Below are 15700 nucleotides of genomic sequence, written 5' to 3' on the forward strand. Positions count from 1 at the left end.
AATTTATTTTATTTAATAGCTATGCCTACTTTAATTAATTGAATGTAATTATTTAATTAAATAGAAAAGGTATTTGTGAGATCATATCTCACCTATTAAATTAAATAATATCTTCAAAATCCTCTCTTCAGTTCTAAATGGAAACTCTGAGTGAACTACTTCTCAAAATTGGAATCAATCTAGTTAACTTGCTCTCACACTTATGACAAGTTCAGTTAACTACTCATCACACTCAGATTTGAAACAGTTCACTTCACCTACACAAGGAAGTTTCCATCTTAACTGAATCTTCTATCTAATCTTAACCGTTCATCAAGGTTGATCCTGACCGTTGATGGATTCCAGGGATTCTATTTAAGAGGCTCATAATTCCTCATTACAGAGGTTGAATTTTCATGCTATTGAATTGCTGTCGGATTGCATAACCACTTTCATAGCTTTATATGTGCTTTTGCTTAAAATCCTAATATCATTTAGATTAAACAATGCATAAATGTAGCTTAATTTCTTTTCTTACTTCTTAGATTAATACTTGTAGAACATATAGATTAATTTGCATAATCATATAGTTGCATCTAAAACCCTTCGTTCTAGAATGGTCTAATTGCCTGTACCTCAAATTTGAGAACATAAGCAAGCAAAATCCACCTAGATAGAAGGCAACAAGTCGCCTTGCAGGACTCTTCTTGGGTGACCAATCTCATGTTCGTTCCAAGATGAATCCGCATATAAAGACCGTGTTGAATTGTGTGTGTGAAGTCTGAGGCCACATTCCGCATATACATTTCTGGGGCCCACCATGGGGCTCGAACCCACGAACCATCTGAACCATGGGGGTGAACATTATTGACGTATTCATATAAAAGGAGTCGAGGTACACCCAGCCATCCAATACGAGATGGAGGCTCTTATAGTGGATACCCCTTTTATAGGAATAGGTCAACCAATTGGAACTAAACCGCAGACAGAAAGCAAAGAAAAGATCATGCCCCCAATCATTACTTCTCTAGTCAGAAATGACATCATCGAGTTGCTCAAGAAGACATGATAAAGTGAAAACAAAACCAGCAAAGAAAATGCTCAGCATATCCTGACAAGTATGTCATTTTGAATTCAAAGTTTGTCCTGGGATTGATGTCAAGTGTCAATGTCCAAAACATGTTTGAAAGAAGTCTCTTCAGTAGGGTGACAACAATAGACAGACACAGTCAGAATGACTGGTGACTAAGGTCAAGGAGGAATCTTCAAGGTGAAGAACCTAGGAGGACTGAGCGACAGTAGACAGACACAGCCGAAACAACTGGTGACTGACGCAAGAGAGATCTTCCATAAAGGAAACTCGAAATATGACCCAAGCAACAATAGGCAGACGCAGTTGAAACAGCTGGTGACTGTTGCAAAAGAGATTGTATGAGAAGAATCTCGAAAGGAGTGACACTAGCTACAGTAGGCAGAGACAACCAGAATGACTGGTGACTATCGCAAAAGAGATTCTATGAGGAGAATCTCGAAAAGAGTGACACTGGCGACAGTAGGCAGACAGTCAGAACGACTGGTGACTGTCGCAAAAGAGATTCTATGAGGAGAATCTCGAAAAGAGTGACATTGGCAACAGTAGGCAGACATAGTTAGAACGAATGGTGACTGTCACAAAAGAGATTCTATGAGGAGAATCTCAAAAAGAGTGACACTGGCGACAGTAAGCAAATTCAGGAGGACGTGCACCCCCGGAATCTCGGGCATACTCTGAGAACTAAGGAACCTGCTGAGCCTCATCGAGCACAATTGTAGAGTATGCTGCAAAGTAATAAGCCACTCGGGCCATCTGCAATCGGACCTCATCTTGCAGCACCTCTGCCCTCTTCTCGGTAGGCTACACTCGATCCCATAATCATTGAATCTCCTGAATCCCACTCTGCGATCCGTGCGTCTCTCACTGCTACCTATATCTGCAGCTCTCTGATCTACCGAGATGCCTGCTGAATCCGCTCCCTCTGTCGCTGAAACGCATCCTAGGATCCTATGGTAGGCTGCTCCTACATCTCATCGAGCATCTCGGGTGCCTGCTCTATGGGTGCCTATTCCTCCACCCTCGGTCTTTGTCACCGCCTCTGCTCTCCGCCACTACCTCCTGCACCTAGGTCTAACCCCATCTATCGTGCGGGGATCTGCACCTACTTGACTCTCTATCGCACCTCTAGTAGTGGGCCCTGTGGTGCCTGCTGCTGGGGAACTTGCTGTTGTTGTGCTGGTGCCTGCTATGGGGCCGGTGCCGCTCTCCCCAGGGGATCTATGAACCGTGGGACAGGGTAACTAATGAAATATGCCTGATACGATGCTGCCACCCCTACATCTGATACCTTCGGCAAGTAATCCCATTGTGCCGCAACTAGGTTGCACACATCGATCATAGATCGCCCCGCATCTAGCCTTGTCGGCCATCCTCATGTCAAGTCCTTCGTGACTCGCACGTAGGCACAAAACTCCTAGGAGATATCCTACTGCCTCCACACTCGTGTGATGGCAAACTGCTCAATAATCTGTGTGGTCCTCCCCACTAGCGACCGCGAGAAAAACATCCATCCTAGCTCCCTAAGAGCATCATCCCAATCCTTTGTCTCTCGCCAAGGTTGCCATACGACGAAGACCAAGTCATCAAGACGGGCCCTCTAGTGCTCTGTCTTACCCAGGCAAGGTAATTTGCCCCCTGTATCTGCAAATATAACGCTTTGTGAGCTCCCGAGCATCCTAAAAAATGGGCCGAATAACTGGCAGGTGCTCCCATGCCCAGATTTGGAGAACATAAACCCCAGTGGCCATGCTCTTCTGCTCGTGATATACAATCTCGTGCATCTCATAGAACATATGAGCTAGCATACACTGGCCCCACCCAAATCTCTCTGGCGCATCGAGCATCTACTGCAACATGACTCCCCATCCACACTCTAATCCGTGCTGCGCTCTGTCTGATACCAAGAAACAACTGATCAATATGGCCAAAACCGAGGCTAACCTATGTGTCTGCCTATATGTATGGACGAGCTCATCCCAGGTGATGGCTCATCCAATCGCTAGTTGCCTCTGGAAAATGGCGCACAAGGCCTCTATACCTACTAAGGGCACTATGTCATAGGCTACTCTCGGCCCATGGCAGGGGATCAGTAGAACCCTGTATATATACTTAGGAGTGATCGTCATCTCTCCCTGTGGCAAGTGAAAGGTGTTCGTTTTCGAATGGAAACGCTCCACCAAGGCAGTCAACAAGCCGTGATTCACCAGCAATACTGGGATCCAACATAGAGACGTGAGCCCCAGTCTGTCAATATGGGCCATGTCAGCCGCATCTAGACTTTGCAACAAAGCCCCATATGGCAGATAATGTGATCTGAATGAGACATCACCGAATACCTCCTACACACACGCTCGGAAAGTCAAAACGAGGACAAAATAAGCAAAAAATCGAAGCTAAAACATCAAAAATGTAATTTTTAATCAACTTGCTGTCATGGATTTCGCAAGACATTTCATTTTCTCGCGCAAGAACTCATTTTTTCACGCGAGATTGTGCATATTTGCGCGAGAAAACAAGTCCTCGCACAAAAGAGATACTATCCCATGCGAGAAATCAAGTCCTCGCACGAAGAATCAAATCCTTGTGCAAAAGGCGAACAAAATCTAAGCGAAATCCGCCCAAATTCCCGCGCCTCTCGTGCAAGAAGTGGGTATCTCTCGCGCAAGAATTCCCATTGACACGCACGAAGAAACACCGAGTTGGTGAATCTTCGCACGAGAAAGGACAGTCTCACGTGAAGACCGATTGCAGACTCCCTAAAACATGCAATAAATGACCTCGAACAGTGTGAGAACAAGAGTACAGAGGAAGGTTATCGATCACTCACCAGTGGTCTGTAGTCTGTTGGCCGGCTGTGTCGTCGGGAGCACTCGAAACAGTGATATCTCACATTGACTGCCATCTTCCTCTCAGAGCTCCTATTCACTAAAGACAAAAGGTTCAAATGATTTGAAAATGACCCCTTAGGCCCTTATATAGGGTTTGATCTAATTTTTCAAAGTGCTCCAATTTGCGCGAAAATCACCCCTGGCTAATTTGACCATTCTAAATCCATTTTCGAGATCAAATTCGAAATTTGACACACCTAAGCAGCAAAAAAACATGTTTTAAAATTTTGGGATCGACGCAATCAAACACTTGTGGAATCCAATTTTTTTGATACTTTCTAATTCTTGGAATCTTTCCAACTCAAAAAGATTTATATTTTTAAAATTTATTTTGAAAAAAGTCAACTGTGGTCAAATCTAGTCAACTTTTGGTCAAACTTGGTCTTCTGGACCTCGAAATCACTGCAAATCAACTCTGCATCTTCTACTAATCATTCTGACCCCTTCTGCATTCTGCTGATCTCGGATTTCTTCTACGTTTTTCTATCTATTGCTTTACATCATATTTCTAGTGTGTCATCTTTCGATTTCGCTCCCGAGGGGGCAAGATGATTATATCATTGAACTAGAGTTTTAAATCAATCTGAATCCTTATTGCTAGGGGCACTTGTTACCCTCTTTCTAGTATCTTTGCCATCTATCGCATCTTATAAAGAATTCAATGGACAGGTATCGAGGCAATCTAAACCTCAACTACTGAAAATCAAGCCTCATTCTGGGGATGATTCTATGAATTATAATTCGATCTTGTTGTCTTTTATCAACTCTTAGGTATCTGGATGTCCTATATGGATCCTTAAAGATTAAGCTCCATTCTGGAGATAGTCTTTTAAATGCTATTAATTTCAGGTATCTAGATGTTCTATCTGGATCCTTAAAGATTAAGCTTCGTTTTGGAGATAGTCTTTTAAATGCTTATCAATTTCGGTTATCTAAGTGTTCTATCTAGATCCTTAAAGGTTAAACTTTGCTCTGAAAAAACCCTTTAGAATGCTTATCAATTTAGGTATCTAGGTGCTCTGCTTGGATTCCTTGGGATTAAGCTCCGTTCTGGAGATGGTCCTTAAAAACTTATCAATTGGTCTCCGTAACATCAACTTCGGAACCAATCTTATTTCCTGATCTGTGCATCACACTTTCTAATTTTCTTTGAATCAAATGTGTTGCTTGCACATTCATTCAAAGAGGGGCAAAATGTAATACCCCAAAATTGGCTCATTGCCATAATCACCAATTCTGGTCTATTTCAATCAATCCTAAGTCCTATGTCACTAGGCAATTCTAGTTCTGATTGTCACTAATTGACTTAATTATCAAATGCAGAAAACCTCAATTTGCATTAATTAGACTCTTCATTTAATTCCTAAAGTATTGACTCGTATTAGTCACATTAAACCTATCGATTAAGATTTAATTTAATTGTTAAGTATTTATACTTTAATTAAATTAAATTATTTCCTAAGGCTAATGTACTAAGGAATTAAATTTATTTTATTTAATAGCTATGCCTACTTCAATTAATTGAATGTAATTATTTAATTAAATAAAAAAGGTATTTGTGAGATCATATCTCACTTATTAAATTAAATAATATCTTCAAAATCCTCTCTTCAGTTCTAAATGAAAACTCTGAGTGAACTACTTCTCAAAATTGGAATCAATATAGTTAACTTGCTCTCACACTTATGACAAGTTCAGTTAACTACTCATTACACTCAGATTTGAAACAGTTCACTTCGCCTGCACAAGGAAGTTTCCATCTTAACTAAATCTTCTATCTAATCTTAACCATTCATCAAGGTTGATCCTGACCGTTGATGGAGTCCAAGGATTCTATTTAAGAGGCTCATAATTCTTCATTACAGAGGTTGAATTTCCATGCTATTGAATTGCTGTTGGATTGCATACCCACTTTCATAGCTTTATGTGTGCTTTTGCTTAAAATCCTAATATCATTTAGATTAAACAATGCATACATGTAGCTTAATTTCTTTTGTTACTTCTTAGATTAATACTTGCAGAACATATAGATTAATTTGCATAATCATATAGTTGCATCTAAAACCCTTCGTTCTAGAATGGTCTGATTGCCTGTACCTCAAATCTGAGAGCATAAGCAGGCAAAATCCACCTAGATAGAAGGCAACAGGTCGTCTTGCAAGACTCTTTTTGGGAGAACAATCTCATGTTCATTCCAAGATGAATCCGCGTATAAAGACCATGTTGAAGTGTGTGTGTGTGAAGTCTGAGGCCACATTCCGCATATACAATGTTAATCCCTAGACTGAAGATATATGACTTTAAACTCTCTCAAATAGTAAAAAACCTCAAAAACAGAATGGTAATGAACAGGGGAATGAGATATCAGTTGAGTATCCCATAGCTATAGCACAACAAAAACCTTAGTTACTGATGCAGCCTCCTAGAGCTTGGAGGCGGAGGCGGACAGATGTGGGATGCATTTGGAAGCCCTATGGATGGTGGCAGGATACATTTATTGAGTGCTAACTTCTGTAGAAAATTATTGCTGTCTAGAACTTAGCTACAGACCAAATCACTGCCCAGAACTCAGCTACAGGCCTCAATCAGCTTGTACGGCACCCTTAATGGAGTATTTCAGACTTATATGGAACTTCTATAGCAGTCCCTAACATAGACAGCTCCTTCTGTGGCAGTATGACCCTCCAGCAGGTATGTACATAGCAAAGGAAGCCTTTGAATGTGCGAAGTCCTACTCCAACCTTGGATGGCTCTCACAAAACTCCCATCATTGCTCAGATTGGTATGGCCAGCTGATAGACAATTTGTAACAGCAGTTACCACTCAATAAATTTCAGCAGATAGACAATTATATATATAATGTTTAGCATGCTCAGATTGGTATGGCCAGCTGATAGACAATTTGTAACAGCAGTTACCACTCAATAAATTTCAGCAGATAGACAATTATATATATAATGTTTAGCAACATTATATATATATATATATATATATATATATATAAACAGACACATCCATACGCATCCACATCCCTCCCAAAAAAAAATCACACTTCCCAAATCTGCTTCACACATCCGTTTTTGAATCTGCATCCGAATCAGTAACTTAAACAAAAACATATGCCAGCACGAATGTTAGACAGTGGTATAAATGGTCAAAGAGTCAAAACTAATCACTTCCGACCAGTAACATGGCATCAATATGACTGTTGATAAGATGACACTTCTTTGATTATAAATAGATAAAATAAATATATTTTAAAGAAAATTGATATTCAGTGCATCTTATAAAATGCTTATACTCCCGTCTGGTACAAGCTCTGACAATTGAATCGATGTAGAGTCTGAAATTCTAATTCAGTTTCCCACTGTTGAGGATCAGGGCTTAAATATTTGCCCACACTATTTGCCCACACTTACTAGGATGCCCAAGATCACAGCTCGGTTCCAGAGAAATTCTCAAGCAGGAGATATGTATACAAGCTATCCATGCAACACAGGGAACAACCTAGCTCTAGAATGATGTTAAACTTTCATTTAGTTATTGCAGGCTTGCCAGTATAGTCAATCATGCCTTCAAATAGTGACAATATGACATAATACAATCCCATACACCATTCTCCAGTGCAGCAAAGGAAATATTTATACCTAACCGTTAAGAAGCACTACATAAAAATATGTTGACAGTATAGATATATCTGTTTAACTGTTGCAGATTATTCTCCAGCTTTATCCAAAATCCAAAGCAGAATATGAAATCCCCAATACAGTTGTTACTTGCATCTATAGGCACATGATATAGAGATTAGAACAACGTGCTATTATGGCAAATGAAATATCACACCCAAGGAAACCAGCTACACAAAACTATATCTCTGTGGATCCTTAGAAAGCTTCAATTAATAGTTTATTCCATAACAAAGGTTCAAATGAAATATGACTTGAACAATAATATTTTTCTGAATTGATTAATTATATAATTCATGCCAAGACTTGGTAATGAAGCCAATAAAAGAATTGGGCCACACAAATATTACACTAACATTTCACAGGTAGATAATAAAATATTCAATACATTATATATATAGTCTTATTCCCCTTAGTTGCTAATTCTCTCGTGGCAAGCCTAGATATGGATAGGGATGTGTTTGGCAGCAGATGCACTCTAGTGAAATATAACGTCTTAGTATTAGTTTTATTACACCTTTATTATTTATTTAATAACATTGTATTATCTAATTATTATTAAAATTCTATCTTAAAATGGAGATATGACAGTCCACCCTTCCTCAAATTGCTTGTCCTCAAGCAATTAGATAATTTCTTTTGTTGAGTTGAAATATATATTTATTTTAGTCCAAATTATTAGGTTGCTACCATGGATATGTTTGAATCCTTTATAATAGTCATTAACTTTCTACATTAGTCTTTCATATAAATCATTTTTATAAATCCTCTTTAACCCTACAAGATGGCAAGATCATGCGTTGATACCACTGTAATGTCCCCACTAACTAGGACATTAATTCCTGCAAAACCAATGTTAGAATTTATACAATAATAGAATATTTTTCATTATTCTACCCTCTATCCTAACCCAACCCTAAAGATGTCTCCACATCAGGATCAATAACCCTCTTGAGGATCCTTAGATCCCCAGTTACTTCTCCATCTTCTATGAAGTGCTCCTTTTAAGGTCCTTCCTAGAAGAGACATTCTCTATCCTGAGCCCTTGATACATATCCATATGTTAACATCTACAAAATATTTCGGCCTTATAACTAAATTAAGATCACTCTCTTCCTAATGGGACTCTCTTGATCTTAAGATATTAAGATCACTTTCTTCCCAAAAGTACTCTCTTGATCTTAAACAATTAACCATATTAAGATCACTCTCTTCCCTAAAAAGGGACTCTCTTGATTTTAAAATATTAACCATTAAGTCATGTGTGTTATCCATTTCAAATTACATCATTACATATATATGCATAAATTATCCACAAGTATGATTCCTTAATATAAATAAATTTATAAACACAATCAAACAAATATAATCCATAAACATACCTTCCTTACCTTCCTCTTTGCTTGGCCCATGTGTTTGTATCATTAGTTGGCCCTTCAATGAATTAGCCCTTCTAGATTATATCAACTCTATATTTTTTTTCTACAACTCTTCATTTTCTAATTATAAGGCAAGTATAAAATAGACTTTTTGTTTCTTCTTTTCCAAGATTCACAACTCTTCATAATACAAATCCTTTGAAAAGTCACAACACTTACATGGTTATAATCCTTTCAAAAAGTCACAACACTTAATAATTAAAATCCTTTGGAAATGTCTCAATACTTTATAATTTCAACATTTTTGAAGAGTCGCAACTATTCATAATTATGACCCTTTCAAAGGTACACATCCATTCAATATCATAGACACCTTTTCAGAAAGTTACTTTCTTATTTTCTTCATATTACTTTCCTCTTCCATTTTTCCTTTTTGAACTCCTATCTTCTCCTCTTCTTTTTCCTCCTCTCTAAAATAAACTCTCCTCCCTTTTATATCTTAATTTTAAGGAGTTGTGTCTATTTGTTAAATATCTCTTGACTTTTCATTAGATTTAGTTAATTTATATTATTTATTTACTTAATTATTTGTGTTAATTTTATTTATTATTAAATTCTATTTATAAAGTTAACATACTTTCTACAATATTGTCTCTTGTATTTAATTTTTTTCTTTTTTTACTCATTGAAATTTTATTATTTTTTAATTATTTAAAATATCATACTATATATTATTTTATTAATAATATAGATTAAATAATTATTATTTCCTTGTTTTATATTTTAGTATTGGTTTTAATACACCTTTATTATTCATTTAATAACATTGTATTATCTAATTATTATTAAAAATTTATCTTAAAATGGGGATATGATAGTCTGCCCTTCCTCAAAGTGCTTGTCCTCAAGCAATTAAATAATTTCTTTTGTTGAGTTGAAATATATAATTATTTTAGTCCAAATTATTAGGTTGCTGCCATGGATATGTTTGAATCCTTTATAATAGTCACTAACTTTCTATAATAGTCTTTCATATAAATTATTTTTATAGATCCTCTTTAACCCTACAAGATGGCAAGATCATGCTCTAATACCACTGTAATGTCCCCACTAACTAAGACATTAATACCTACAAAACCAATGTGAGAATTTATACAATAATAAAATATATTTCACTATTCTACCCTCTATCCTAACCCAACCTTAAAGTCATATCCACATCGGGATCAATAACCTTGTTGAGGATCCTTAGATCCCCGGTTACTTCTCTGTCTTCTATAAAGTGCTCCCTTTAAGGTCCTTCCTAGAAGAGACATTCTCTATCGAGGACCCTTGACACATATGCATATGTTAGCATCTACAAAACATTTCAGCCTTATAACTGAATTAAGATCACTCTCTCCCTAATGGGACTCTCTTGATCTTAAGATATTAAAATCACTCTCTTCCCTAAAAAAGGACTCTCTTAATCTTAAAATATTAGCCATTAAGTCATGCATGTTATCCATTTCAAATTACATCATTACACACATACACACACACACACATATATATATAGACTAATTAATTGAAGGGCCAACTAATGAAATGGGCCAAGCAAAGAGGTATGTTTATGGATTATATTTGTTTGATTATGTTTATAAATTTATTTATTTATATATCCACAAGTATGATTCCTTAATATAAATAAATTTATAAACATAATCAAACAAATATAATCCATAAACATACCTCTTTGCTTGGCCCATGTGTTTGTATCATTAGTTGGCCCATATATATATATATATATATATATATATATATATATATATATATATATATATATATATATATATCCACAAGTATGATTCCTTAATATAAATAAATTTATAAACATAATCAAACAAATATAATCCATAAACATATCTTCCTTACCTTCATCTTTGCTTGGCCCATGTGTTTGTATCATTAGTTGGCCCTTCAATGAATTAGTCCTTCTAGATTATATCAACTCTATATTTTCTTTCTAAAATTCTTCATTTTCTAATTATAAGGAAAGTATAAAGTAGACCTTTTGTTTCTTCTTTTCCAAGAGTCACAACCCTTCATAATACAAATCCTTTGAAAAGTCACAACACTTCATGGTTATAATCCTTTCAAAAAGTCACAACACTTCATAATTAAAATCTTTTGAAAATGTCCCAATACTTTATAATTTCAACATTTTTTAAGAGTCACAACTAATCATAAATTATGACTCTTTCGAAGGTACACATCCTTTCAATATCATAGACACCTTTTCAAAAAGTTACTCCCTTATTTTTTTCATATTACTTTCCTCTTCCATTTTTCCTTTCTGAACTCCTATCTTCTCTTCTTTTTCCTCCTCTCTAAAATAAACTCTTCTCCCTTTTATATCTTAATTTCAAGTAGTCATGTCTATTTGTTAAATATCTCTTGACTTTTCATTAGATTTAGTTAATTTATATTATTCTATGTTATATTATTTATTTACTTAATTATTTGTGTTTATTTTATTTATTATTAAATTCTATTTATAAAGTTAGCATACTTTCTACAATATTGTCTCTTGTATTTAATTTTTTTTCTTTCTTTACTCATTGAAATTTAATTATTTTTTAATTATTTAAAATATCATACTAAATATTATTTCATAAATAATATAGATTAAATAATTATTATTTCCTTATTTTATATTTTAGTATTGGTTTTAATACACTTTTATTATTTATTTAATAATACTGTATTATCTAATTATTTAAAATTCTATCTTAAAATGGGGATATGATAGCCCAATTGTGAACTTATATTGAATCCACCCTTTACGCAGAGCTTGGTTTTTGTCCAACCCTTCCGACAATCTTATAAAGGTTCCCGCTCTCAAAAAAATTCTTTATACAAAGCTTTATACAAATTGAAGAAGAGATTTCAAGTAAACGTTTAGAAGATTCAATTGTGAAAGAAGTTGAACATAATGGGAAAGAACGCGAGGAAGAGCTTCTTACTTCACCTTTAGGAAGGCCCACAAGATCATAGAATTCAGTTGAGATACGCAAATGGTAATTGGAGAACTTTATTTGATAATGGATAAAGCCCCTGGAGAATTAACTTTCAAGCTTGAACTTCCAAGGGCTGCGTCCTGAAAGGCAGAGAAATTCAACTTCTTGCAAGAGAAAATAAAATATCAAACACATAAAGAATGAATACTTCTCATCATGTGATTTCTTCTTAAAGACTTTAGTGACCAAAGAAAACAGATTTTTGCTCTCTTCCAAATTTGAAAGCCAACCAATGGCAACTGCTAAAAACTCAACCTGCCTTGATAAGGAAGCAACTAGTGGCCCCACAACTCATGACTGAAAAATAGAAACTTCAGGTGCGGCCCATGATGAATTATTAAAATAGTATTTGCTGGGACTTTATCTTTTTGGCCTCTTATTTAATTATTCCCAGATCCCCTTTATTTTGATGCTCGAGCAAGAGTTGTCTAGCATCTTTAATCATTTAATTATTGGCATTATAAACAAAGGGGGGCATTACAGTCCTCCCTTCCCCAGATTATTGGTCCTCAAACATTCGTAGAACATCAATTGTAGGTTGCATATCATTGATTTCATGTTGGCCAAAGGCTGCAATATCTTGAGAAAGATGGGCTGCATTACTACTTTTATAAGACTCACAATCACTGTCATACCTTTGTGTCAGATTTTCAATTGTCACAAGCACCCCTTCATTGTAAGCTTCATGCTCAATCTTGTAACTTGGGTGTCAATGCTGGCGGACTCCTCTTCGTTGCTAAATCCATGAGTCAAGGCTGCAATCTCACACGAATGAGGAAAGAAACTGCAGCTGTCCAAATCCAGAATTTTGGGCTTCTCTTTCATGTTTTCTTCAAAATAATTGAACACCACCTAATGACCATGCAAGTCTTTCCACACCAATGCCTTTTGTTCCCAGCCTTGTATGCCAGCTTCTAATTTTTCAACATGTGTAGGAGTGGTGCCCATATGAGAAGCAATGATCACACTAGTAGATGCATTAATATCATTGCCCTTAGAATCCAATTTATCACCATCGATGTCAATTTCATGTTCTTCATCAGTCTTTGAGCAATCTGAATACTTATCAGACCTCTCGTGAATGGCCTCATTGCAATGTGATGACAAAGAACTACTGGTCAAACTCAGAAAATCAGCATTGTGTTCATCAATAATCTCTCCATGGGCTGTCATACCTTGCATATTGCTTGAAGCTACAACTCTTCTTTCACATCTTCCACCATGAATGATGGGACAGCATTGTCACCAACCAAAAAGGTACCAATTAGATCTATACCTTCTGTTAGGAATAACGAGACAAACATAACAATTACATATAAATATAACCAATATCATAAACTAATAAATTGCACAGAAGAGAACACAAGACACAAGGATTTAACATGGTTCATCCCTGGGCTACGTCTACCAACAACGAGTCCAATATTCTTATTATCCAATGATTACAACTTGATTACAATCTACAATCACTTACAACTCAATACCGCCACAAGAAGCTACAATCTCATCATACTTTATAAAATCCCCAACCCTTAGCCATTTTATACAAGCTTTTTGCTGCTTAAAAAATTAGGGCAAGAATAAGTCGTCTAATAGAAAAACAGCAGCCGATGCCTTTTACAATAATAAAGTCAGTTGAGCTTTCGCAGGCACCACCCCCAGACCCCTATGAGGGCGTTGCCCCTCGACCCCACCCTGTATCGCAACAAGGAGCGCAACTAGGGCATTTTATACAAGCTTTTTCCCGCTTACAAAATTAGGGCAAGAATAAGTTGTCCAATAGAAAAATAACAGTTGATTTTACAATAATAAAGTAAGTTGAGCTTTTAGGGGCACTGCCCCCAGAAACCCCTACGGAGGTGTTGCCCCTTGACCCCACCCTATATCGCAACAAGGAGCACACCTGGGGCAAAGCCCCAAAACCCTACAAGGGGCACTACCCCCAAGACCCCCGCGAAATACTCTAGAGGGAAACCACACTAAATGAACTACGGAGAAATTAAACTCCGAATTTGATTAGGCTCCACATGACAACACCTTCTAACCTCAAATAATATTTCCAAGTAGTGTGACTTTTGAAACAAATATTCTAATTGGTTTATAGCTTCTTCCTCAACACTTTTCTCATCCAACTCATGTACCAAGAAGCTATCACCAGCATGATTGTAGGTTGGATCATTCAACTCATGCTCTTCTTTATTTTCTGTTACGAAATCTGATCGTGGGCAAACACTATTTTCAACTTCTATCATGTGTTTATCGACCCAAACTTGGTTTCCCTCAATGCATTGCTCATGTGTTAATAGTGGATTGTTGATTGCATTAAAGAAATTTTAATCATGATTCCTTGAAGTGTCTTTGGTATCTTCTAAGTTGCTGGTTCAGATTCGGGTACAGGTTCGGATTTGTTTTGGGTTCCTCGGTACAAGAGTGTGTGTGTGTGTGTGAAGCAAATGAGTTCATACACCACCATGCTATTTTTAAAGCAAAATACACCACCATATTCCATGTTTCGGTTCGAAAACAATAATGTCAACATTAATAATCAGCCATCACGATCAAATATCATAAAAACCCATCAAGTGAATTATCATCATTCTACTGTTGCAAATTAGAATCACAAAAGGTAATGCTATAGGCCCATTTAAGGCCAATGTTATGGTTGTGCCATATTGTAAGCTTCACACATTAATTGTCATACTCAATGATTCAAAGACAGCAGCTTTGGATCAGACTGGATGAAACCAAGAAAGCAAGCTTTGGGTCCAGATTTAACCACAATAAAAATCTCTTTAAAATTTGTTCAATCCATAGTTTTCTATACATGTTAGTCTATATGCACAACATACATTCCATAATAAATTTGTGACACTTTTATACATCCTGATTCTTTTCAAGTAGCATTTAATTCAAATTAAATATGATTATTAATTTGAGTTCAATCATGTGCTTGATTCTAATTCTGAATCTAATTTGGCAATAAAAACTTTTTGCAAAAGTAAATAAAGAGATTTTTTTTGACCAAATTCTCTGAAATTCTATTCAGGTTCCTAAGCTGGAATCCAAAGTTGCTCAAAAGTTGTCTGAATTCTGCCAGGGTTCCCTTGAGAGAGTTCCAAACGAATTTTGGTCTCTATGGAAGACTTTTGGCAAAATCTAACAAGGACCAGACTTTTGAGAGAATTGAACCAGGAATTCCTAGGTCCGGGAGAAAATCTGGTGATGTAGGTTATCTTCAACAAGCTCTAACCTCTGGTACTCAAAGTCATATGCTGCCTTACCATTCCAAACCTGCATTTCCAATGCACTCTTTGCTTCCAAACAAAACCATGGTGAAATCATCAAGATAAACCAAACATTATCGAATTGTAAAAAACTATGGTTAAGGAATCTTCTAGTCCCTACAATCAGCTATCTAAAGTAAAATGCTTCATATGACTTCAACAAGAAATCCTTCATTGCAGGCATTTGAATGAGTCAAGTAAAATCTGTCTCACTATATAACCATATATTATCACAAAGTGATTTCTTACCAATTAATTCTAGAGCTGTCTCATGCAAAGGAATATAGGTGGAATCCACACCCCCATGTAGCTGATCAATTGAAGTAGAGGTT

General features: G+C 36.3%; 1 protein-coding gene across 1 annotated transcript in view; it reads right to left on the reverse strand.

Annotated features, from left to right (window-relative positions):
* LOC149571548 (uncharacterized) overlaps positions 1-15700 on the reverse strand; it is a 43216-nt gene that overhangs the window by 21008 nt on the left and 6508 nt on the right. The gene's annotated exons all lie outside the window — the stretch shown is intronic.

This window comes from Cupressus sempervirens, chromosome 2 (genome assembly GCF_028749045.1).
Source record: "Cupressus sempervirens isolate cs-2001-9-10 chromosome 2, ASM2874904v1, whole genome shotgun sequence".
NCBI classification, from domain to species: Eukaryota; Viridiplantae; Streptophyta; class Pinopsida; order Cupressales; family Cupressaceae; genus Cupressus; species Cupressus sempervirens.